The following is a 22,704-nucleotide window of genomic DNA, read 5'->3' as shown; positions in this document are numbered from 1 at the left end:
TTTTTTTTTATTATACTTTAAGTTCTAGGGTACATGTGCATAACGTGCAGGTTACATATGTATACATGTGCCATGTTGGTGTGCTGCACCCATCAACTCGTCAGCACCCATCAATTCATCATTTATATCAGGTATAACTCCCCAATGCAATCCCTCCCCCCTCCCCCCTCCCCATGATAGGCCCCAGTGTGTGATGTTCCCCTTCCCGAGTCCAAGTGAACTCATTGTTCAGTTCCCACCTATGAGTGAGAACATGCGGTGTTTGGTTTTCTCTTCTTGTGATAATTTGCTAAGAATGATGGTTTCCAGCTGCATCCATATCTCTACAAAGGACGCAAACTCATCCTTTTTTATGGCTGCATAGTATTCCATGGTGTATGTGTGCCACATTTTCTTAATCCAGTCTGTCACTGATGGACATTTGGGTTGATTCCAAGTCTTTGCTATTGTGAATAGTGCCGCAATAAACATACGTGTGCATGTGTCTTTGTAGTAGCATAATTTATAATCCTTCGGGTATATACCCAGTAGTGGGATGGCTGGGTCATATGGTGCATCTAGTTCTAGATCCTTGAGGAATCCCCATACTGTTTTCCATAATGGTTGAACTAGTTTACAATCCCACCAACAGTGTAAAAGTGTTCCTATTTCTCCACATCCTCTCCAACACCTATTGTTTCCTGATTTCTGGTCAATTCCCTTGGCTCTTTTTCCTGGGGCCCAACTTTGGAGGCAAGCCCAGGTCCATGCACTCCAGATCATGCAATCAGGCATGACTGGGATCTTCACTAAGAGGAGGTTGGAACCTGAGAGAGGTGCCTTCCGTGAAGCTGGAACACCCCCACCAACACTGGGCCATTGCTGTGGAGTTTGTGGAGACTGCCATCAATGCGATGATAATAATAATAAAGATAAACTCAAAGCTACAATGGATCAAAGTCTTAGGCTGTATCCAGCTTTCTTTTAAGCACCTTACATAATTCATCTCATTTAAGGCTCCAGATAACATCCTTGAAGACAAGATTGTATTCTAGACCCACACAATTTAGAGGACAGACAGAACCCAGGAACTTTCAAAACACCAGGGGAACGTCTTTTAAAGAGGCAGAGGCAGCTCCTAAAAATATTTGATTCCCATATATGTGAGGCCTATGCAAGCACGTTGGAAAAATGATATGCAGTATAATATATATTATATTGGTATTGTAGGGATTATTGTTATAGTCATGTTACAGAAAACTAACTCAATGTAATAAAGGCTATATATAAAAAACCCACAGTTAACATTATACTCAATGGTGAAAGATTGAAATATTTTCCTCTAAGATCAGGCAGAAGAAAAGGGTCCCCATTTTCACCACTTTTTCTCGATATTGTAAGGGAAGACTAAGCTGGAGCAATGAATCAAGAAAAACAAATAAAAAGACATCCGAATGGTAAAGTAGAAGTAAAATTATCTCTGCTCACAGATGACATGATCTTTTAAGTAGAAAACCGTTTAGATCACACACACACACTCTCACACACACACACACACTCACACACACACACACACACTCACACTTTAGTACCTTGAAGTGTTTCTAGTTCCTTTAAATAAAGTTAGGTTGTTGATGTCAGATCTTCTGTTTTAATGTGTTTACAGCTATAGATGTTTTTAAGTTAAAAATAAAAAAATGAATCCAGCAGGAGAGAATATTCAGGAAGTTTCAGGATTCAAAATTAACATACAAAAATTAGTTGCATTTCTATACATTAATAATGAATAATCTGAAAAGAAAATTAAGAAAATAATCCCACTATGTTATGTGGGATTTTTTTTTGTATCCTCATGGATACAAAGATGGCAACAATAGCATCAGAATAAATATTTTATTCTAAGAATAAAATACTTAGACGCAAACATAAGGAGGTAAAAGATTTGTACACTGAAAGCTAAAACAAGTTGCTGAAAGATATTTAAAGCATAAGTAAATGAAAAAAAGTTCTGTGTTCTTGAATTGGAAAACTTAATATTGTTAACAAGTCAGTACTACCCAAAATGATCTACCAATTCAATACAATCCCTGTAAAGATCCTAGTGACTTTTTGTGCAGAAATACAAAAATCTATTCTAAAATTATATGAATCTCAAAGAACCTCAAACAGCCAGAGAAATCTCTAAAAAGAGGAATAAAACTGAAAGTCTTTCACTTCCTGATTTCAAAACTTACTACAAAACAACAGTAATCAGGACCTCTACTTTTCACCATATACAATAATTAACTCAAGATGGAGAGAAGATGTACATGTAAGACCTCAGACTAGAAGAATCCTGGAAGAACACCTAGGAAACACCATTTTGGACATTGGCCTTGGGAAAGAATTTGTGACTAAGTCCTCAAAAGCAATTGCAACAAAAACAAAAAATGACAAATGGGACCTAATTAAACTAAAGCAAAAGAAACTATCAACAGACAACCTCCACAATGGGAAACTATATTCACAAACTATGCATCTGACAAAGGTCTAGTATCTAGAATCTATAAGGAATTTAAACAATTGAACGAGCAAAAAAATGACCCCTTTAAAAGGTGGGCAAAAGACATGAACAGGCGCATCTTAAACAAAGACATATAAGCAGCCAATAAACATACGAAAAAGATGGTCATCACCACTAATCATCAGAGAAATGGAAATTGAAACCATAATGAGACACTGTCTCACACCAGTCAGAATGACTGTTGTTAAAAAATCAAAAAACACTGGACAAGGTGGCTCACACCTGTAATCCCAATACTTTGGGATGCCAAGATGGGTGGATCACCTGAGGCCAGGAGTTAAAGACCAGCCTGTCCGACATGGTGAAACCCTGTCTCTACTAAAAATACAAAAATTAGCTGGGCATGGTGGCAGGCATCTGTAATCTCTCAGCTACTAGAGAGGCTGAGGCATGAGAATCATTTGAACCCAGGCGGCAGAGCGTGCAGTGAGCCAAGATTGTGCCACTGCATGCCAGCCTGGGAGACAGAGCAAAACTCTTTAAAAAAAAAAAAAAAGTCAAAAAAATATCAGATACTGGTGAGGCTACAAGGAGCCTTGTTGATGGGGATGTCAAGTAGTTCAGCCACTGTGGAAAGAAGTCTGGAGATTTCTCAAAGAACTTAAAATAGAATTGCCATTGGACCCAGCAATCCCATTCCTGGGTGTCTACCCCAAAGAAAGCTAATTGTTCCACCAAAAAGACACACACACACACACACACACACACACTTGTTCACTGGAGCACTATTCACAATAGCAAAGATGTAGAACCAACCTAGGTTCCCATCAACGGTGGATTGGATAAAGAAAATATGGTATATATACATCATAGAATACTACACAGCCAATAAAAAGAATGAAATCATGTCCTTTGCAGCAATATGATGCAGCTGGAGCCATTATCCTAAGTAAAGTAACACAGACACAGAAAACCAGATACTGGATGTTTTCATTCATAAGTGGGAAGTAAACATCAGGACCTCATGGATACAAAGATGGCAACAATAGACACTGGGGACTACTAGAGGAAGGAGAGAGGTGGGTATGGTTTAAGAAAGTAACTTTTGGGTGCTACGTTCAGTACCCAGGTAATGGGATCATTTACCATACCCCAAACCTCAGCATCACAGAATAGACCCAGGTAAAAAAGCTGTACATGTACCGCTGAATCTAAAATAAAAGTTTAAAAAACAAACTACAGTAATCAAAACATTGTACTTACATAAAGACAGACATATACAATAATGGGATAGAATACAGAGTTCAGGTTTAAATTCTCACATATATTGTCAAATAATTTTGAACAAGAATGCCAAAACCATTCAACAAGGGTAAGGACAGTCTTTTTAACAAATGCCACTGGAAAAACACAATATTCATATGGAAAAGAACGAAGTTGAACACCTACCTTAACTGTATACAAAAATTAACTCAAAATGTAATTTTGTAATTAAATGTAATTACTAAATGTAATTAATAAAAATTAAATGTAATTACTAAAAACTAAATATAATTACTAAAACTATAAAACTCTTAGAAGAAAACATAGAGGAAACCTTCACATCATTGGATTTGGCAGTGATTTATTGGATATAACAATAAAAGCATAGGCAACAAAAGAAAAAATAGATAAATTGGAATACATCAAAATTTAAAACTTTTGTGCATCAAAGGACACTGTCAACAGAGTAAAAGCAATCCACAAAATGGAAGAAAATATTTGCAAATCCGTATGTCCAATAAGAGATTAAGAGCCAGAATATCTAAAGAGATTTCACAACTGAAAAAATGAAAACAAAAACAACCTGATTAAGAAATTAGCAAAGGACTTGAGCAGACATTTCTCCAAAATATATATGCAAATGAACTTTATGGGATTTTTCCATCTCGGTAAGAACAGGCACTATTCACTGCTCTGAGTAAGCCTGGGGCATTGCTCAATCAAATCTTTCAGATGGTTCCTTCCCCAGCCTTCAACAGATTTTTCTCCTGCATGAACTCATTAATAATTTGCTGAATATTTGAGGGGGACCCTCTGCCCATCTTCAGAGCTCTCTTGCCCACTCTCTCCATGCATGTGTCTCCTCTTTGGTACTCATCCTATCAGTTCTAGTCAGCTGGTTCTCCCTGGACTCTCCACTCTCTCTCTTCAACTCAGAGTCCACCAGACTCTGGCTGGATTCTTCTTCCTTGTAGGTATTCTTCTTGCTTTTACAGAGGAATAAAATGTCACATAATGCTAAGGTAAACAAACACCTACCTTTCCAGTGTCATTTGTCAAAAAGACTGTCCTTACCCTTGCCTGGAAACTCTCAAAGCAGTAGTTGGGGCAATCATATGAGTTGCCTCATTTCTTCCCTGTCTCTCAGGGCTTACCGTTCTCCATTGTCTGATGTTTCCTGTTTTGAAACTGTCGTTTTATATATTTGGTCTAGCTCTTTTGTTTTGTTTTGTTTTGTTTTGTTTTCAGGTGAGAATATAAATCCAGTCCCTGTTACTCCATCTTGCACAGAAACAGAGTTCTGCCCATGAATTTTTAAATTATGATTAAAAACAATCTTTCCTAAGGAAAGGAAGTAATTTTGGTGAGAGCTTTTCTTCCCCAGTGACATTTCAAAAGAAATGTGTAGCTAAGCATGTAACGGGATCTCCTGATGTGGAACTCTATCTCTGCTTGGTACCCAAGGAGAGGATCTGTGGCATGAAAGCAAAGCTATCTCTAAGTTGATGCTGCAGGAAGCAGAATCTCCCCAAGAACCAGAGGAGGCAGCCCCAATGTTCAAAAAAGCTCACCCCCATGTGTGACCTTTCTTAGTTCTCATGGAGGAAACTGCTTCCACTGGATGGAGAAGTTAAAGCCTTTAATCAGCAAGAGGTGGCAGATCATTCATTCATCTCTGCAAGTCTGGGGTTAAATCACAGCTCATCCTTGGAAACAACTGAATCCAATCTTCTTGCTTTTACAGAGAAATAAAATGTCACATAATGCTAAGGTAAACAAATACCTACATCTCATGAGGTCAACATTTCCAGGGAGCCCTAGGGGTTACAGCAGTGCCTGAGAGGATTTTACAGAAGACAGGGAGGCCAGCGGGAAGATAGAGAGGACTCCAGGCCCGTTCCTCCTTCAGTCAAAGCCGCTTATTTTATATATGAAGAAGATTTCATCTGAAAAATCACTGATTTGATCCAACCGCTGCAATTTTCAGATAAAGAAGAAAAATCTGTAAAAGACTTACCTAGGGTCAGGCAGGAAGTTTGCCACGCGGCCTGTGATCAGAACCCCGATCTCCTGTGCCTGTGTGATACTTTCACATCTGGCTCACAGAAGGGCGCTGCTGAGTGGAACAGAGGCCACAGGGGCGAAAATCCCTCATTCCTAAGGCAAGATAATGCGGACTTCACAGACTTGTCATGAGGAATCAAGAAGCAGATGAATGCAGAATGCTTTGAAGAGTAAGAAGCGGCACAAACCCCAGGAATTTACAACTGTTCTTACGTACCCCACCACTGCCACCCAACTGGGCTCACAATTCCAAGCAGGCTGCTTCTCAATCCAGCATGGCACAGGACACCAACAGCCCCATCGGGACATTTTAAATTTTGTCTTGACAATGGTTTTCTTTACAGCAGTTTGGTCTGGGGATAACTCTGTCTACTGTATGACTTCAAGGAAGCTGTGGACGACTTGCAAGCTGAGTCCTTCCCGAGGTTGTGCTTACAAGAGGAAAGAGAACACGAGAGGGGAGGATGCTGGGCATCTCCGTGGGTGGGGGAGTCCCAGAGAAAGGTCTGAGTTTCCAAACAACAACCCTGAGAGCATTGGAATACCTTGTCTGCTTCTTCAAAGCCAGCCCAGAAGTCTAATACAAATGGACTACCTGTGAGGCCCCAGAGCAGAGCTTCACAGATGCCAGAGAACAGGTTTCCTAAGCTCTCTGATCACTCTGCAATTAAGTTAGAAATCAGTTGAAAATAAATATATGTTATTTTTGGTATAGACAGTTGTGTGACCACATGAGGTTTGTACAGTCCCAGGACCCAACCCCAAAGGTTCTGGGTGAACCCCTGATTGAATGGTTATTGACTGACTAACAAATTGATGCTTTTGCTTGTTTGTTTGTATTTGCTGGAGTGAAACCTGTAGCCATGTTAGACTGCAAAGCAGCTCAACAAGCCATCTGTTTGTTTGTTTGTTTGTTTTTAATTCATCATCTACACACAATCTCTACGTTGTTATTTTAGAGGAGTTTTGGTTTCACAGAAAAATTGAGCAGAATCTTTTTTTAAATACAGAACACATTGGAAGTAAAATAAGCCTCAATGTTAGACCCAGTAAAAACTACCAGGCGTGCCATTTAGATATCTGTGCCTTCATTCACACTTGTGCTCCACAAACGTGTGGTGAGGACGGTGCTGTGCAATGTACTAGGATGATGGGAGGACTGGCCCACAGCCGCGTGCAGGGCGACTGGGTGGAGTAAGTGCGCAGTGCTGGCCAGCTTGAGGGTGTGCAATTTGGAGGCCAGGCCAGCCATCCCATGATAGGAATCCACCTGATACCGACGTGCACAGTGTAAGGCCCCTTCTGCCGTGCACTGAAGCCATGATGATGTAAGTCTGAGCAGCACAGTGGGGGCCGTTCTCAAGGGCAGGGCATCTGGGCTCCATGAACATACTCAGGGACCAAACCTCAGCCATCATAGGGAAAGGAGCTTCCAGTTCAACACAGCATCAACACTGGGATGGTCCAGTACAGCCCCCAGTGACTCATGTCTAAGCCCTATGGACGTCCGCAGCAAGGTGATAAAACAGAAAAGTCTGCTTACTATAAATCATTAGGGTGTAGCAATCACGATTTGAGATCTGGCCTGCCAGGGAGGCTGAGGAGTGGTGGGCTTCCTCCAGAGACAGCTGGCTGGGTATCAGAGCAGCTCCTGGAAGGAGAAGCATGACACCTGGTGGACAGCAAGGACCCGACAGCCAGGACCCAACCCGGACATGCACAGGGAGCTGGGAGCAGCCTCAGGGACCCTGTCTACCCAGTGGGTGTGTGGCAGGAAGCAGTGACAGCCCATGGGATTTGACAAGTCCATGAGCACATGTGAGCTTCCCTCCTAAACCGGCCAGAAATTCTAGAGGGAATTTTAGGGAGCCAATATCCGACAAGAATAGGTGGGGGAAGAAGCCATGGAATCATGGAAGCGGGGCTGTTCTTTATGGCAATGATCCCAACAGTTGGGGAGATGGACGGAAGTGTAACTTAGTGCTGCTGTGTTGTTAAATGGCATGGTCTTTGGGGTCAGACACATCCTCTGACCTCACTGTGCTACGTGTGAGCTGTGTCACTGTCATAGGTAAATAATTCAATCTCCCTTGAACTCCATTTTCTCCATCTGTTGAATGACAAGCTACCGTCTCTTGGGGCTGTTCTGAGAATTAAATGAGACCCAATTTCAAGGACTTGGAACAGATCAGGTGCTCAATAAGTGGCATCCAGGGTTTTCTCGAGTAGTTGTAGTGGAACCGTTCCAGCTCAGAGTAGTAACAATAGACAAAGACTCAAACCGCAGGTCAGCATAAAGGGTATGTGCTAGCTGCTCGGGAGGGGTCAAAGGCTGACTCCCAGTTGGGCTTTGAAGGCTTAATGAGTTCAGCCTTAGCTGAACTTTAGGAGTTCCTCTAAAGCAGATGAGGAGGGGAAGGTTGCTGCAGGCAGGGGAGGGCATGAAGGCTAAGTAACAGCAGCGTGGAACTCCAGAGAGCTCCCAGCTCTCCGACACTGGAGACCGAGGGGTGAGGGGTTGGCTTCTAACCACAGAGTGGAACACAGAAGACAGGACAGGCCTCTGGCTGCATGTGGGAAGAGCTGGGGGGTGCTAGTCTCAGGTATAAATAGTTTGCCTTTTCAATAAAGCAGCTCGCTAAATGTGTAGCCAAGATATCAACTCAAACCCCAAGGATTCCTGTCCATCCCCTGACATCCATGATTTCATGGTGACTTCCACTCTGAGCTCCTCTCCTGAGCACTTGGCCTCACTCATCCATTCTTCTCACTCATCATTATTATTCAGCCAGTATGTATTGAGGCTGTGGGCATTGATCATAAAAATGGGATTATTCTTGTCGCACCTGACTTAAACGGACTCAAGAGGCCTAGGGTGATGCACTCAGGGCACAAAACATTGCTCCAAAAATGTAATTGTCTGCAAGCGTGGCTGCAGAAACTGCCTATAACTTGAAACCAGTTTTATCTCATGGCTACTAAAACACCCTGACGTGACTCTAAGACTACTTTTACCCACCACCATCACTCACCAAGCAGAGCCTGCCAGCTCCCCAAAACTTTACTCATGTCAAAGAACATTCTAGAAAAAACAATCTAACATTTTACCTTTTTATAAAGCCTCCTACCTCCTCTTTGTCTTTGGACATCATACTGAAGACTACCCCATCTACCTGTATGCCTTGCATTGCAATTCTCACGTCCCAAATAAAATGTTACATTTCAGACATCTGTCTCTACAGTTTTATTCTACCTTTAACAGTGCCTGCTATGTGTCAGGCATGGTTCTAACAGTAACAATAAAACAATAAAAAGTGTCCTGATGGAGGTGACATTCTAGTTGGGGGTGGAGGGTGGGGTAAGGAGAGACAGAGAGCAAATAAACAGAAAGCAAAATATATTGAAGGTCAGATAATGATGAGTACCATGAAGAAAAAAATAATGCACTGGTGAGGATTAACAAGCAAAAGATGCAGCTAAAAACACCCTCTCCCTCCCTCCCCACCCACCTCGTCTTCCTCTGCCCCGTTACCATGCAAAGCCTGCATTCTTGGTTCACCCTTTGCTGCACTGGTCTTCCCTTGGTAATGGGACCCTGAGTGTACATCCTCCATACCTAGAGGAGTGCTGAACTCAGCTACTCAGTGTAGCATCCTTCTCTGGCATCCATTTCCAAAAAACACCTTCTCTATAAATAACACGGGCAATTAAATTGTTTAAAGCACCAAGGGTTTGCAGAGAACAAACAAACATCATATTGTTCACATTTGAGCTGGAAGGATTACTAAATGATTCCTGTTTTTCACTCTGATTGTTAAAACCTTGATAAGTCAGCTTATTTTTATTAACAGAATCACTGGGTTCCTCCTGCTACATGATGTTCAACTGAATTAACAGAGATTGGAGGCAAAGATTGGATGCAAGGAGTAACTGAGCTCACAACAATTTCTATTAACAGACTAATTAAAGTGGGTTTTGATGGTTTTAGGAAACGTGGCCTCATCTGAGTGTGCAAACAAGGGCTCTGGGTCTGGAAGAACTAATAATAGCTGTTTGGCAACACTTTGCAGCAGAGCCTTGACACACTAGGTTGCTGGTAGCTTGCATTGTTCATCCCTCAGGAAAATATTTTTGTTTTGAAACTTACTAAACTGTTTTTGGTCTGTGGGGTGATGTTAATAGAAACAGGTTCTTTTCCTCCCCCTTAATCTTTTAAAGTTTCCCAAAATAATGGAAAATCCTGGGATACCAAAACACAAAACATTATCACCACCCTCCTGCCAATGGTTATAAAAAGACCATCCCCTAAGTTCTGTTCTCTTGATTGGAATGCTTGTCTGGAATAAGGTTATGACCTGAATATGCCTTGAACAGGCCAGCTCATAATCAGGCCCTATGTAAATTCTTAGGGATGTTAAGAAAAAGTGTTTGAAATACGGAAATAAGGCCCCAAAGTGGGTGGCGCGATGTTTTATTACAATACTGGGACCATGTTTACTAAGGTCACACAAGGATTATTTAATTATCTAGGGAAATGCACCTGTGTTTGACCTGCCAGTTACTATTATTTGAGGCTGCATACTGAGATCACATGCTATTTTAGAGAACTTGTCTAGGAGAAATGCATATCACTTCTGTCCTATAGGAAAATAATGCCAAAGATTACAGTTTTATTGCCCTGCAGGACATTAACCAACTAGTGTCGCCTGTAAGTCAGCAAACATTTCAAGATGTCTTTTCTGGTAGACTAAACCCTGTTCTATTTCTTTCTGAATCAACTTTATCATCTTATTTCTTCACTGATGAGCTGAGTGAAATATCTGACTTGTGTTCATTCTATATTTGTATGAGTCTTTTTTAAGTTGTTGAAAACTGTACATTGACAGGAATGACAAATAACAAAAGTGGTGGCGTATGACAGGCAGCAGCAATGTTCAACTTTAGCTAAGCCCGAGACCCTGGAAAACAGGGACACGTAAGAAATCCCCCACCCTCCTGTTCCTGGAAATGGCTTACTGCAGAAGCCCACCCTTCCCCATGCATTGGATAAGATGCATGGATGCCTCCTCATTTACCCGTAACACACACAGTCACAGACTCACCACCATTTCCATTCTTTGCCTCATAAATGATTAGCTGAATTGCCTGCCACAGGGACCAATCTGGACAAGATACCTGCTCATTTGAATTAACCAAACTTTGGTTAAGTTTCTCTCCTTCCCCAAGACCCACCCTCAGCCTAAGCCATCATCAGAATGTGGACAGCCCCTCCTTGATGTTCCCTCCCAACATGAAGAGAACAGGCTGTCAGTTTCCTGATCAATTGTCCTGCTAGGCCACCTGCCGATCCCACTTCACCACACCAATTCTTTCCAGGCTTGCTTTACTCTTCTCTTTCAAAGAAAACTCTTTTCTGCCTGCCTGATTTGGGAGACACATGCAGATCTTATTGTCTCTGTCTTTCCCATGTTGAAATGGTCTTCTGGTGCAGCAGTGATCTTTTCCAATAAAGTCTCTATATCTAAGTCCTGATTTGTTCTGATTTGACCCTATTCTGACACTGCAAAGGGAAAGGACCCAACCCAGTGCTTTCATGGCACCTGCTCTTCCTCTCCTCCCTGCCCCTCCTAGGAACCCAGACCCAGGACTACTCGACACTCAAACACTCAAGCTACTAGCCATGTGCCTGATAAGTGTCCTAAGTGGCTTTCTATAGAGTCTTGTTTCCCAAAATGTGGTTCATGGAGCAAAACATCAAGGACACTCGTCAGTTAGTTAGAATTCAGAATCTCATGCCCACCCCAGACTCCCAGAATCAGAATCTGCATTTTAACAAGACCTCAGGGCGATGCATGTGCACATTCAGGCATGAGAAGCATTGGTGCAGAGTGCACTGGCACAGGCCACCCTAAATCCCTGCTCTCCTGGGGCTCTGTATCTAAGAGCAGTTTATCTCAAATGGAAGGCCTTCCCAGCACAGCTAGTGTCTGCCAGCTGCTGTTCTCTGGCCTCCTGGGTGCTTAGAGAGGCAGAGCTAAATCTGAATACAAACATCGCATAAACCCCCTTTTATATGCTAATAAACCTCCTAGATTAAACAGCTAGCCCTTTGCAGACAAATTCTCATTTTCTTTTTATGAAAGATGGTCACTATGCCATTCTTTGACAACTTTACTTATTCTCTACAACTTCCTTTCCTCCTTGCAGGAGAAACTTGGATTTCCAAAGCATTCAAAATGCATGGCCCAGCTGCTCCTCACATTGAAGTTGCGACCATGGGATTTGGCAACATTGAGCTCTGGCTCTGGGCATTGCTCTTGCAGCTGAGAGTGACGCCCAGGCTCTGGCAGCCCAGACTTGTCATCCTGTAAATGAACAATCCCCAGTCCCTGGGCCTCATTTTATTCGCTTGGCTGAGCTGCCTGTTTGCTTTCCGTTCTGTGCTTGCCAGCTCACTGAGCAAGAGGATTCGTGCCTGACCGTGTGGAGAAGCTGTAGAGGAAATGGCCACCCTGACTGTCCCAACACCTCTAGGGGTGGCCCAGGGCCTGGGCCCTGAGCAGAACTGTGATAAAGGGAAGCAGGGAGGCAGTGGGAGAGCCCTGACCAGGTGCAGGAGCCTGATTCCGAGTCCACCTCTGCCATGGGCAGATTGCATGATGCCATCAGGGCCTCTAACCTCTGGCCTTCAGTTGTCATGCTTGTAAAATGGGGAAATATTCTAGAGAAGTGGCTCAAAACCTGAGCATCCATCAGCCTCCCCAAAAGAACATGGGGACAGTGCACGTGGCAGGGCCCCATGCCTAGAGTTTCTGATTCCATAGTTTGGGATGAAGCCTGAGAATGTGCATTTCCAACAAGGCTTCTGGTGAGGCTGATGGCCCAGGGACCTCACTTTGGGAAACTGCAGTAAATCCAGTTTCTCAGCCAGTCTATTCTGTAGAGCTCCTGAGACAGACTTTTTCCCTAGGCCTCCCCTGAGATTCTTACTTAAGCAAGGCTCCATTTTTCAAAAGCTCTGCCAGGTAACTCTATATGGCACTAGGGCTGAGAGGCACTGGGTGGATGTTTCTAAGATCCCTCGTAGCTCTCACATGCCGGGATGCCATGATTTTGCAGCAGAGTGCCTCCTGCCTTGCCAGGGCTGACAGCACACACAGGGCAAAAGGGAATCGTCACATATCGGAATTTCACTCTTTGAAAATCTGGTAGGCTGGGCACAGTGGCTCACACCTGTAATCCCAGCACATTGGGAGGCCGAGGATAGCAGATCATGAAGTCAGGAGATTGAGACCATCCTGGCTAACACGGTGAAACCCCGTCTCTACTAAAAATACAAAAAAAAATTATCTGGGTGTGGTGGCGGGCACCTGTAGTCCCAGCTACTCGGGAGGCTGACAGGAGAATGGTGTGAACCCAGGAGGAGGTGGAACTTGCAGTGAGCCGAGATGGCGCCACTGCACTCCAGCCTGGGTGAGAGCGAGACTCTGTCTCAAAAAAACAAAAAAAGGAAAACTTGATAATCATGTGTCCCCTTTCAGCTCGAGCAGAGGTTCTCCAGAATGAGATCCTGCCCAGAAGCACCCATATCCCCTTGGAACTTGGCAGGAATGCAAGCTCTCAGCCCCATTCCAGGTCCCCTGAACTAGAAACTCTGGGATGAGAATGCAAGTATCTATGTCCTAAAACAAACACCCTTATGATGCTTCTAATTCAGCTTGTGTTGGAGAATCACTGATTTACAGGAAGAGCTATATTGCTTTGTCCCAAATCCTCTGCTAGGAACACTCAGTGTGAACTCTGACCCAAAATGACAGCTGCCCCGGACTCCCTTCCTCAGACAGTGTGAAAGCCTGGAATGTGTTTAATTAATTACCTTAGAACGCAGCAGGAAAAAGGTTTCCAGAACCTACTGTCCTTAGAATTACCCCTGTAGGGACCAAAGGAGTCCGACTCGTCTGACCTGAAGCCCCATTGCGTGGATGAAGAGGAGGCTGTTGGGTGGGGGCCACTGAGGACTGGAGGCCGTGGGCAGTTTCTTGTCTCCCCGGTGCACGAAGCCAAAGCTATCCACAGGGGTCAGAAGTTGTTGCCTGGAGAAGGTTTCACCATCAGTTTGACGTTACTTATTAACAAAAACCAAAACAACCCTACCCATGGCCGAGAGTTCTAACAGGGGCATGTGCACTTCGTAAGGCTCCCTAGGGGGCTCCAGGATGAGACCAAGGTGGGGACAAGGACTCCTGTGCCCCACCTGCAGCCCTGGGTTAAAATTCTCACTATATGACCTTGGAAGTTGACTTGATCTCACTAAGCCTCAATGCCCTTTTCTGTCCCCATCCCCACCACCAGCATGGGGACACGTGTCCTGCTGTTCTACTTAGTATCAAATGTCTGGCTCTGAATGATTTTGGACACATTGTAGGTGCTCAACTTGTTGACTAAATAGGTGGTTTGAGGCAATAATCATATGTACCGCATGGGTATTTGAGAGAACTAAATGAGAGAAGGCATGAACATTGCATAGCATGCTGCCTGGCAAACTGGTGGTGCTTATTTATGTTTGTTATTGTTATTAGTCTGCATTTTCATATGTGAGATTTTCTCATGTTGATTCTCATTAGAGGAGGTCAGTGATACACTAAGCTTATATCTCATTGATAAAAATCTGAAAATCGCATTCAAAGAAAAATGCATCCAGATTTATGCTTCCATAAAAAATAACAGGAAACAGCTTTCAGCCAGGCAGTGACCCAGTGGAAGAAGCAAAAGGAATGGACTCCATTGACCTACATGCCTTGGCCCTGGCATGGGAAGCCCTGAACGTGGCCCTCAGGTCCAGCTCTCATGCCCACTGCCCTGCACTGCACACACTGGCTGAAATGTGTCTGAGTCTTATGCACACATGGAAACAATTCCCCTGGGGTCACTGGCTATCTTCCAGGGCTTAGGGCTTCCAAAGGGTACTATGCCAGTGGGATTTTTCCACACACACAAAAAAGGGAATTCCAACCTGATGGATAGTTTTAGAAAAACTGCCACAGTGTCTTGGAGTCACCTGCTCATTCACAACGATGCAGCTGATGGATGCATTTCTACAATGACACATCCCTACCCTCTGCATGACCCTAGGTTCCTGTCATGCCATGAAGTACATGACTATCTCTCCTGGGTGGGTCTACTCCCAAGGGACAAACATGAAGAGGAAGTTGACCATAGCAGACCTCCTCAAAGGTAGAATTTTCCAGGGCCCAGTGCCCCCAGAGCTATAGAGTATTGCTGATGTCCACTTGGGTTGGACAGTGATTTTTTAAAACTATCAGGACAAATAAGTTTCTTATTTGGCACCAGGAAGTTGGTTACTCTAAGTATATGTGTGGGTTGAGTTAAAAATGGGATGGGGGCCAAGGAAGGAGACAAAACGACATGCTCATTTCAGCTCTATTCAGAAGTGGCCCTCCCAGTCCTCCACCAGGCTCAACTCAACTTGTAGGAAGACAACAGGTTTCTGGGACCAGATGGATCTGCTTTCTATTGTCACCTCTACCACAGTGACGTAGCTGTGTGACACTGGACAAGTAAATGAACTGCTCTAACCATAGTGTTCTCACCTATGGGAGAACCACAAGGGTTCATCATTCATAGCATATGTACAGACTGAGTGTTCATGTCCCAACGAAATTCACATGCTGAAACTTAATCTCCAATGTGATGGCATCAGGAGGTGGAACTTTTGGGAGGTGATTAAGTCATGGAACTTGGCAGGAATGCAAGCTCTCAGCCCCATTCCAGGTCCCCTGAACTAGAAACTCTGGGATGAGAATGCAAGTATCTATGTCCTAAAACACCCTTATGATGCCCTCATATATGGAATTAGTGTCCTTATAAAAGAGACCTCAGAGAGCTCTCACTCTCTTTTTCCACAATGTGAGGGGATAGCAAGAAGACAGCCATCTGCAAACTAGGAAGCAGACCTCACCAGTGATTCTGCCAGTGCTTTGATCTTGAACTCCCTAGCCTTCCAAACTATGAGAAAAAAAAAATGTCTATTGTTTAAACCACCCAGTCTATGGTAGATTGTTACAAAAGCCTAAACTATGACAGGAATTAGTAGCAAGAAGTGGTAATGGTGCTGTAAAAAACACTGAAAATACAGAAGTAGCTTTGGAAGTGGGTAGCAGAGGCTGGAAGAGCTTTGAGGTAAGTGCTGGAAGCCAAGGTTTAAGGAAGTGAAGGGTGTTTTAAAGGAGATTCTGGTAATAGTTCAGAAAGAAAAGAAGAGAGCTGCAGGAAAAGCTTCAGTCTCCTTAGAAAACACCTGAATAATTCTGAACAGAATGTTGATATAAATATGAGTGATAAAGGCCATTCTCATGAAGTCTCTGACAGAAATGCGGAGCATGTTTTTGGAAACTAGAGGAAAGGCATTCTTGTTACAAAGTGGCAAAGAACTTGGCTAAACTGTGTTCATGTTACAGTGTTTTGTGAAAGGTAGAATTTGTGAATGATGCAGTTGGATATTTAGGGGAGGATATATCTGAACAAAATGTTGAAGGAGTGGCTTGGTTCCTCCTAACAGCTTATAGCAAATGCAAGAAGGAAGAAATAACTTGAAGACAGAATTATAAGCAAAAAAGGAATTAGAACTTAAAGTTTTGGAAAATGCTCAGGCTATTCATATGGAAAAAGATGAGAAAGTATATTTGGAAGAGATCACTAAGCTTGTGGCCAAATGACATTTTGGTAAAGAGATTAGCATAGCTGTGAACCACAGAGTTAATTAGTACCCCAGCAGGAAAAGTGAATGTGAGCAAGAATATAGGAAGGGGTGAAGGAAGGTTACCTGGCTTTCTGAATTTTATAGAAATTTACAGGACCGGAGAGCTATTTATTTATTTATTTATTTATTTATTTATTTATTTATTTATTTATTTTGAGACGGAGTCTTGCTCTGCCGTCCAGGCTGGAGTGCAGTGGCCGGATCTCAGCTCACTGCAAGCTCCACCTCCCGGGTTCACGCCATTCTCCTGTCTCAGCCTCCCGAGTAGCTGGGACTACAGGCGCCCGCCTCGTCGCCCGGCTAGTTTTTTGTATTTTCTATTAGAGACGGGGTTTCACCATATTAGCCAGGATGGTCTCGATCTCCTGACCTCATGATCCGCCCGTCTCGGCCTCCCAAAGTGCTGGGATTACAGGCTTGAGCCACCGCGCCCGGCCCCCGGAGAGCTATTTAAAAGTGCTCTGTTCTTCAAGACAAGGAAGAATGACCCTAAGGAAGATTCAGAGAATCACTGGGGCTGCGTTTTCAGTTTCAAGCAGGGAGGTGAGCTTGCCCCCTGCTAGTAAGGGTCTAGAAGGCAAAGCACTAAGCTAGAGAGATTATTCTCTAGCCTTAAGATCTCATGAGATTTGCATTGCTAGGTTTTGGACTTTTTTCTGGAGGCTGTCACCCTTTCTTCTTCTTTTTTAATTTTCTCCTTTAGAAGTGGGAATGTCTATCCTATACTTTTCCCATCACTATAACTTGCTGAGTTTGGCAGATTCACAACTGGAGAGAAATTTTGCCTCAAGATAAACCATACCTGTGTCTCACTCGTATCTGATTTAGATGATATTTAGACGAGATTTCAGAGTGGATGCTGGAATGAGTGAAGACTTTGGGGGCTGCTGGGATGGAATGAATATATTTTGTATGCAAGAATATAAATTGGGTAGGGGGGTGGGGCAGGTCTGGAATGTTATGGACTGAATGTTTGTGTCTCTCCAAATTCATGTGTTGAAATCCTGACCCTCAATGTGATGGATTAGGAAGTGTAGACTGGAAAGTAATTAGTTCACAAGGGTAGAGCCCTTGAGAATGGGATTACTGCTGTTCTAAAAGAGACCCTAGAGAGCTCTCCTGTCCTTTCACCATGGTGAGGACACAGCAAGAAGAAGGCTATCTGAGAGAGGAGGTGGATCCTCACCAGACACTGAAAGAGCCAGCACCTTGATCTTAGACTTCCAAGTTCCGGAATTGTGAGAAATAAATGTCTGTTGCTTAAACCACTCAGTCTATGACGATTTGTTACAGCAGCCCAAGCTAAGACAGCATGTGAGTGAGGTTTGAGTGCTGCAAGTGTCTGATTAATAGAAACAATTACAAGTATTAATAAAGTGCCGTGCTGGGAGAGGGAAGGGGAACGCAGGGCCACAACCTCAGAGCTTTGAAGGAGCAGGAGTTCTTGGCAACAGAGACAATGCCAAGCCAGGAAGGAGGACATACCTGAATCGGTACAAGGGAATCTATCCCTATTGCCCCTGCCTAGACCACTGCTGCCCTCTCCTCCATCCTCAGGGCTACTTCATTCACTTCTCAGTGGTCTGTCTTTCTGCTTCCCATCTTCCCTCTTACAGTCTATGCCTCTATCTCTCCATTATCCAGAATGAGCACAAGTTAAATAATACTGTTTTATGAGCACAAGTTAAATAACACTGTTTTATGAGCACAAGTTAAATAATACTGTTCCTTCCACCTAAAACCCTCCAATGCATTCTTCTTACTGGATCAGACTCTTCTCCATGGCCTCCAAAGCTGCAGATGTGATCTGAACCCTGTCCCCCTCCCCTCTCCTCCTCTCCTCCACTCCCTTCTGTGTCATTCAACTCACTGAGCTTGTTCTGGCCCTGGCCCTTGCACTGGCTCTCAGAAAATTACCCTCAATACTTTCACACGGTGCACTCCTTGCCTGTCCAAGAGCCTCCTCTTTAGAAAAGGCCTAGAAAGGCCCGGGCACAATGACTCACGCCTGCAATCCCAGCACTTTGGGGGGGCCAAGGCAGGCAGATCACGAGGTCAGAAGATGGAGACCATCCTGGCTAACATGGTGAAACCCCGTCTCTACTAAAAATACAAAAAAATTAGCTGGGCGTGGTGGTGGTCACCTGTAGTCCCAGCTACTCAGGAAGCTGAGACAGGAGAATGGCATGAAACCAGGAGGTGGAGCTTGCAGTGAGCTGAGATCATGTCACTGCACTCCAGCCCGGGCGACAGAGCGAGACTCCATCTCAAAAAAAAAAAAAAAAAAAAAAAGAAAGAAAAGAAAAGAAAAGGCCTAGAAAGGAGAGGGAGCCTGAGCCTGAGTATATGGCCCACGCTCCCTCTCCTTCCTCCACATCATCTCCCTCTGTGCACTCAGGCCTCATGGAGGCTGCGCTTGGACAGGAGCGTTCCCTCCCTGAGGCAGAGCAGGATCTGGGGCAAGAGCCTGGGGCAGGCAAGGGAGTCTCTGATGCACCCCCACACCAGGACTTCACATCTGAGTACCCAACACTGACTCTCCCTGATTCCAGCCTAGACTCAAAGCTTTCAGCCTTTCCCGGGACCCAGTCCTGTGCTCAGAGTTACAAAGTGATTGAAGCTCAGGTGTCAGCAGGTGGGTGGTTGGTAGCTGGTTATCCCTTCCAGACAACATTGGAGTGTCCCGAGGGTCTTCAGAATCCTGGTTCAAAAGCATGCCTTAGAGTGGGTACTTCAGGAACGTCCCCATTCTCTGATGTTGGCAGTCTTGGACAGAGGGTTTCAGCGATTCTCAACATAGTTTCACAGATTATCCCTACTCTGTGGCTATCAGAGATCACAAAACTGACCAGAGACAAATCCGCAGCTGGAGACCCAGCTCTGAGCTCACAGCCTGGATCCAGGTTCTCTCTTTGCCCTGCTACTTGCCCTGAAAATTGCTTAAGATTCTCTCTCCCCTTCCATCATGTGGCCTGTGAGAGCCAGACACTGATGCCTGGTGCTTTTAATTACAGAGTGAGGAAATAACAAGCTTTGCTGCAAAGATTGTTAAGCTGATAGGAGATAATGATCATTGCCATTGACATCTCACAAGAAGTTCAGACATCAAAGCAGCACCCACCCTAGGAACCGGGTTTTCATCTTATTTTTCCTCTTTGTGTCTTTATTTACTTATTGGCCTAGGACATTCCATGAGGACTGGAATAATGACATTTGCACTGAGAGGATGATATCAGTTTGAAATTCGTGCTGTCAGGATAAATAGAAAACCCTTCACTATTTGATTATCTAGCAAGAAATTAATGGCAGTCCACAAAATGTCTAATAAAATGATCTGTTTATTCCAGAATCTGTAGGAACTCTGTTTGCTTTCCTCACCCTTATGCTTGTTCTTCTCAGTGCAATATGACTAATTGGGTTAACACAGTCATAAAATTACCAGCCTGACTCCTTCCACACCAGGAGAGCCCTGCAGAACCAAAGCAGTGCACACGCCCCTGGGAAACAAATGTCTGGGGTGGGATGGCAGGGAGCTGAATTGTTTGCTATGTATTGCATTCATGTCTCCTGTTTTTATTCCAGTTAGTGACCTGTAGTCCATCACAGGCTGCTTTGAGAGCCCAAGATAGGGCACATGGTAAGGGCTTTCTGTGAGGGTGGAGACACCACCCACGATCTTTTTGTTCCTAAGAACTGTGATCAGACCCAGAGTAGAACCATGGTAGTAACATGACTCAGTTTATGGAGGGAACCGAAATGGGCTCCAAAAGCTTCCAGCTGACTTCAGAGCTCAAAGTCCTTCCCATACACCCACTTCATACCTTCATTCCTTTCCTGGATCCAGTGGAGGTTTTTAAATGCCCAACTTTGAAAAGTTCTTTTTAATTGAGTATATATATGTTCTGAATTATAGTTAAAAATTTCCAGTCTATATATAAGATATATATGTATGTATCATACATATATGTATACATATATATGATTTCAACATGTAAATTATTAAGAGGTTTTACATTCTTATATTGTATGTTAAGTCTTCAAAATCCAGTGTATATCACACACAGCATGTCTCAATACTTACTGGCTACAATCCAAGTGTTTAATAGCCACCTATGGCTAGTGGCTACTTACTATACTGGCCAGCACAGTTATAGATAATAGAAAAGTAAACAACATTTTCAATATTAAAAAGGTTTGAAATAAAAACTATAGTAATCAAAGCTTATAGCAAATTTGAGATCAATCACTCATGAACATAGATGCAAAAAAAAAACTAAGCAAAATATTGGCAAACTGAATTTAGTCAACACACATAAAAACATAAAAGACCATGTCAAAATTATTATATTCCAGGAATTCATGGATGGTTAACATTAGTACATGTGTGTACATATATATACACACATATATATGTACTAAAGGACTATGAAGGAAGAAAAGAACAGTAATTATTAATGATTTTATCGCAGAATGATGTGATATAGTGTAATTTTTACTTATTTTTTGTGTTGCTTATATTTTTACATACTATAAAACTATTTTCATAACAGGGAATAAAAGGGCAATCATAAAATTCAAAATTAAAAATGAGAATAAAAAATAGGAATAGAGAAAAACAATTTTGAGAGAATATTTTGTTTAACTGAATGCAAATAAAATAAAATGGATGTTATTCTGGAAATACATACAGTATTTTCATTTTTCTTTATCGAGAAAAATACACCCCTGACCTCAGAGGAAATAAAACATCTAAACAGAGAAGTTATGTGAAACAACTGGGACTGTTACTAAAGGTCTGAACCCTCCCCACTAAAGTCCAGATGATTCCTATGAAATCTGATAAAACCTTCAGTTCAAGTAACAGGTAATTCCAATGCCATTTTAAGTATTCTAGGTCAGTAAAACAGACAAAGCTTCATGTTTATTTTTATTCAGCAAATAAGATACCCTATTCCGAGAAAGCACACACAAAACAATAAACTTATCTTCTTTATAATTATTGATGGAAACATCACAAGTAAAATAGTAGCAAATACAACCCAGGAATACATGAAAGAAGCCATAGCCCATCAAGGACAGTCTATCCTGGAGATGCAAGCATGGCCACACCAGGAAATCAACCCCAATTCACATGACTTTCCGTGAAGGCATCTGATAAATCCCAGAGGAAAAATATTCTGAGCACTTGTGATAGGCAGAATAGTGACCTCCCCAAAAAAGACTATACCTTAATCCCCAGAACCTGTGAATACGTTAGTTTATATGGAAGTGGGGAATTTACGTGGCAGAGGGAACTAAGTCGGCTAAACAACTAACCATAACATAGGCAGATGACTGTATTATCCAGGTGGGGCTGCAGATGGCAGGAGGGGACCACTGGACAGCCCGATTGGAGTGGCCTCTGGACACCGGAGGAGGCAAGGAAGCAGTATCTCCCGGAGCCCCAGGAAGGAACACAGTCCTCCCAGCACCTCAACTTCAGCCCAGTGATTCTTAGGCCAGACTTCTGAACCACAGAATTGGAAGATCATGCATTTCTGTTGTTTTAAGCCACTATGTTAGTGGTAATTTGTAACAGCAGCAATGAAACACTAACACAGTACTTAAACAGCCCCTTTAAATCTAATAAACCAAAGTTAGAACTGTAGAGAATCAGTGTTCTCTTAAGCATTGCAATGCTGATTTATAAACTTCATAACATTCCTATATGCTTATCAACTTAAACTCACGAGTCTAAAACCAATTTCACACTTCAAATTTAAACCACATTACATGTCAAGAATGCCACAAGTATTTCAACTGCAAGACTTTAAAAAAACAAACACATGAGTTATCCCAGCACTAATGAACATTTTTTAAGTTTAGCTTGAGTGTCCCTGCGATGTGTTGGATGTATCCGTGAGTCCGTCTGAGAGGCCTGGGCTGCGTGGATCCCTCCAGCACTCAGGACTACCCACTCCCCACTCACTGATTCGGCCTGTGTTGTGTGTTCTCATCTACACTGCAAGCTCTTGGAGGGCAGGGCTTCTGAATTTCTCCCTCCCATACCTTCCTATCCTGCACTGCGCCTGAAAGTAGTTCGGGCTTCATGACTGTTTGCAGGCTGATCAGTCAT

General features: G+C 43.2%; 1 long non-coding RNA gene across 3 annotated transcripts in view; it reads right to left on the bottom strand.

Moving 5' to 3' along the window:
- LOC111526255 overlaps positions 1-22,704 on the bottom strand; it is a 181,300-nt gene that overhangs the window by 18,336 nt on the left and 140,260 nt on the right. The window contains exons 2-3 of one of the 3 annotated variants that reach the window (XR_002726313.2): positions 13,686-13,902; positions 5,763-5,902 (exon numbers count right to left, since the gene is read on the bottom strand). This is a non-coding gene — a long non-coding RNA (uncharacterized LOC111526255). Of the gene's footprint in view, positions 1-5,762; positions 5,903-7,352; positions 7,456-13,685; positions 13,903-22,704 lie in introns of those variants that run through there. The other 2 variants (XR_002726315.2, XR_002726314.2) reach the window with 2 other exon arrangements.

The sequence above is a fragment of the Piliocolobus tephrosceles genome, chromosome 20, assembly GCF_002776525.5.
Source record: "Piliocolobus tephrosceles isolate RC106 chromosome 20, ASM277652v3, whole genome shotgun sequence".
Lineage (NCBI taxonomy): Eukaryota > Metazoa > Chordata > Mammalia > Primates > Cercopithecidae > Piliocolobus > Piliocolobus tephrosceles.
Note: the sequence above shows the minus strand (reverse complement) of the source record. Positions and strands in the feature narration are given on the sequence as shown.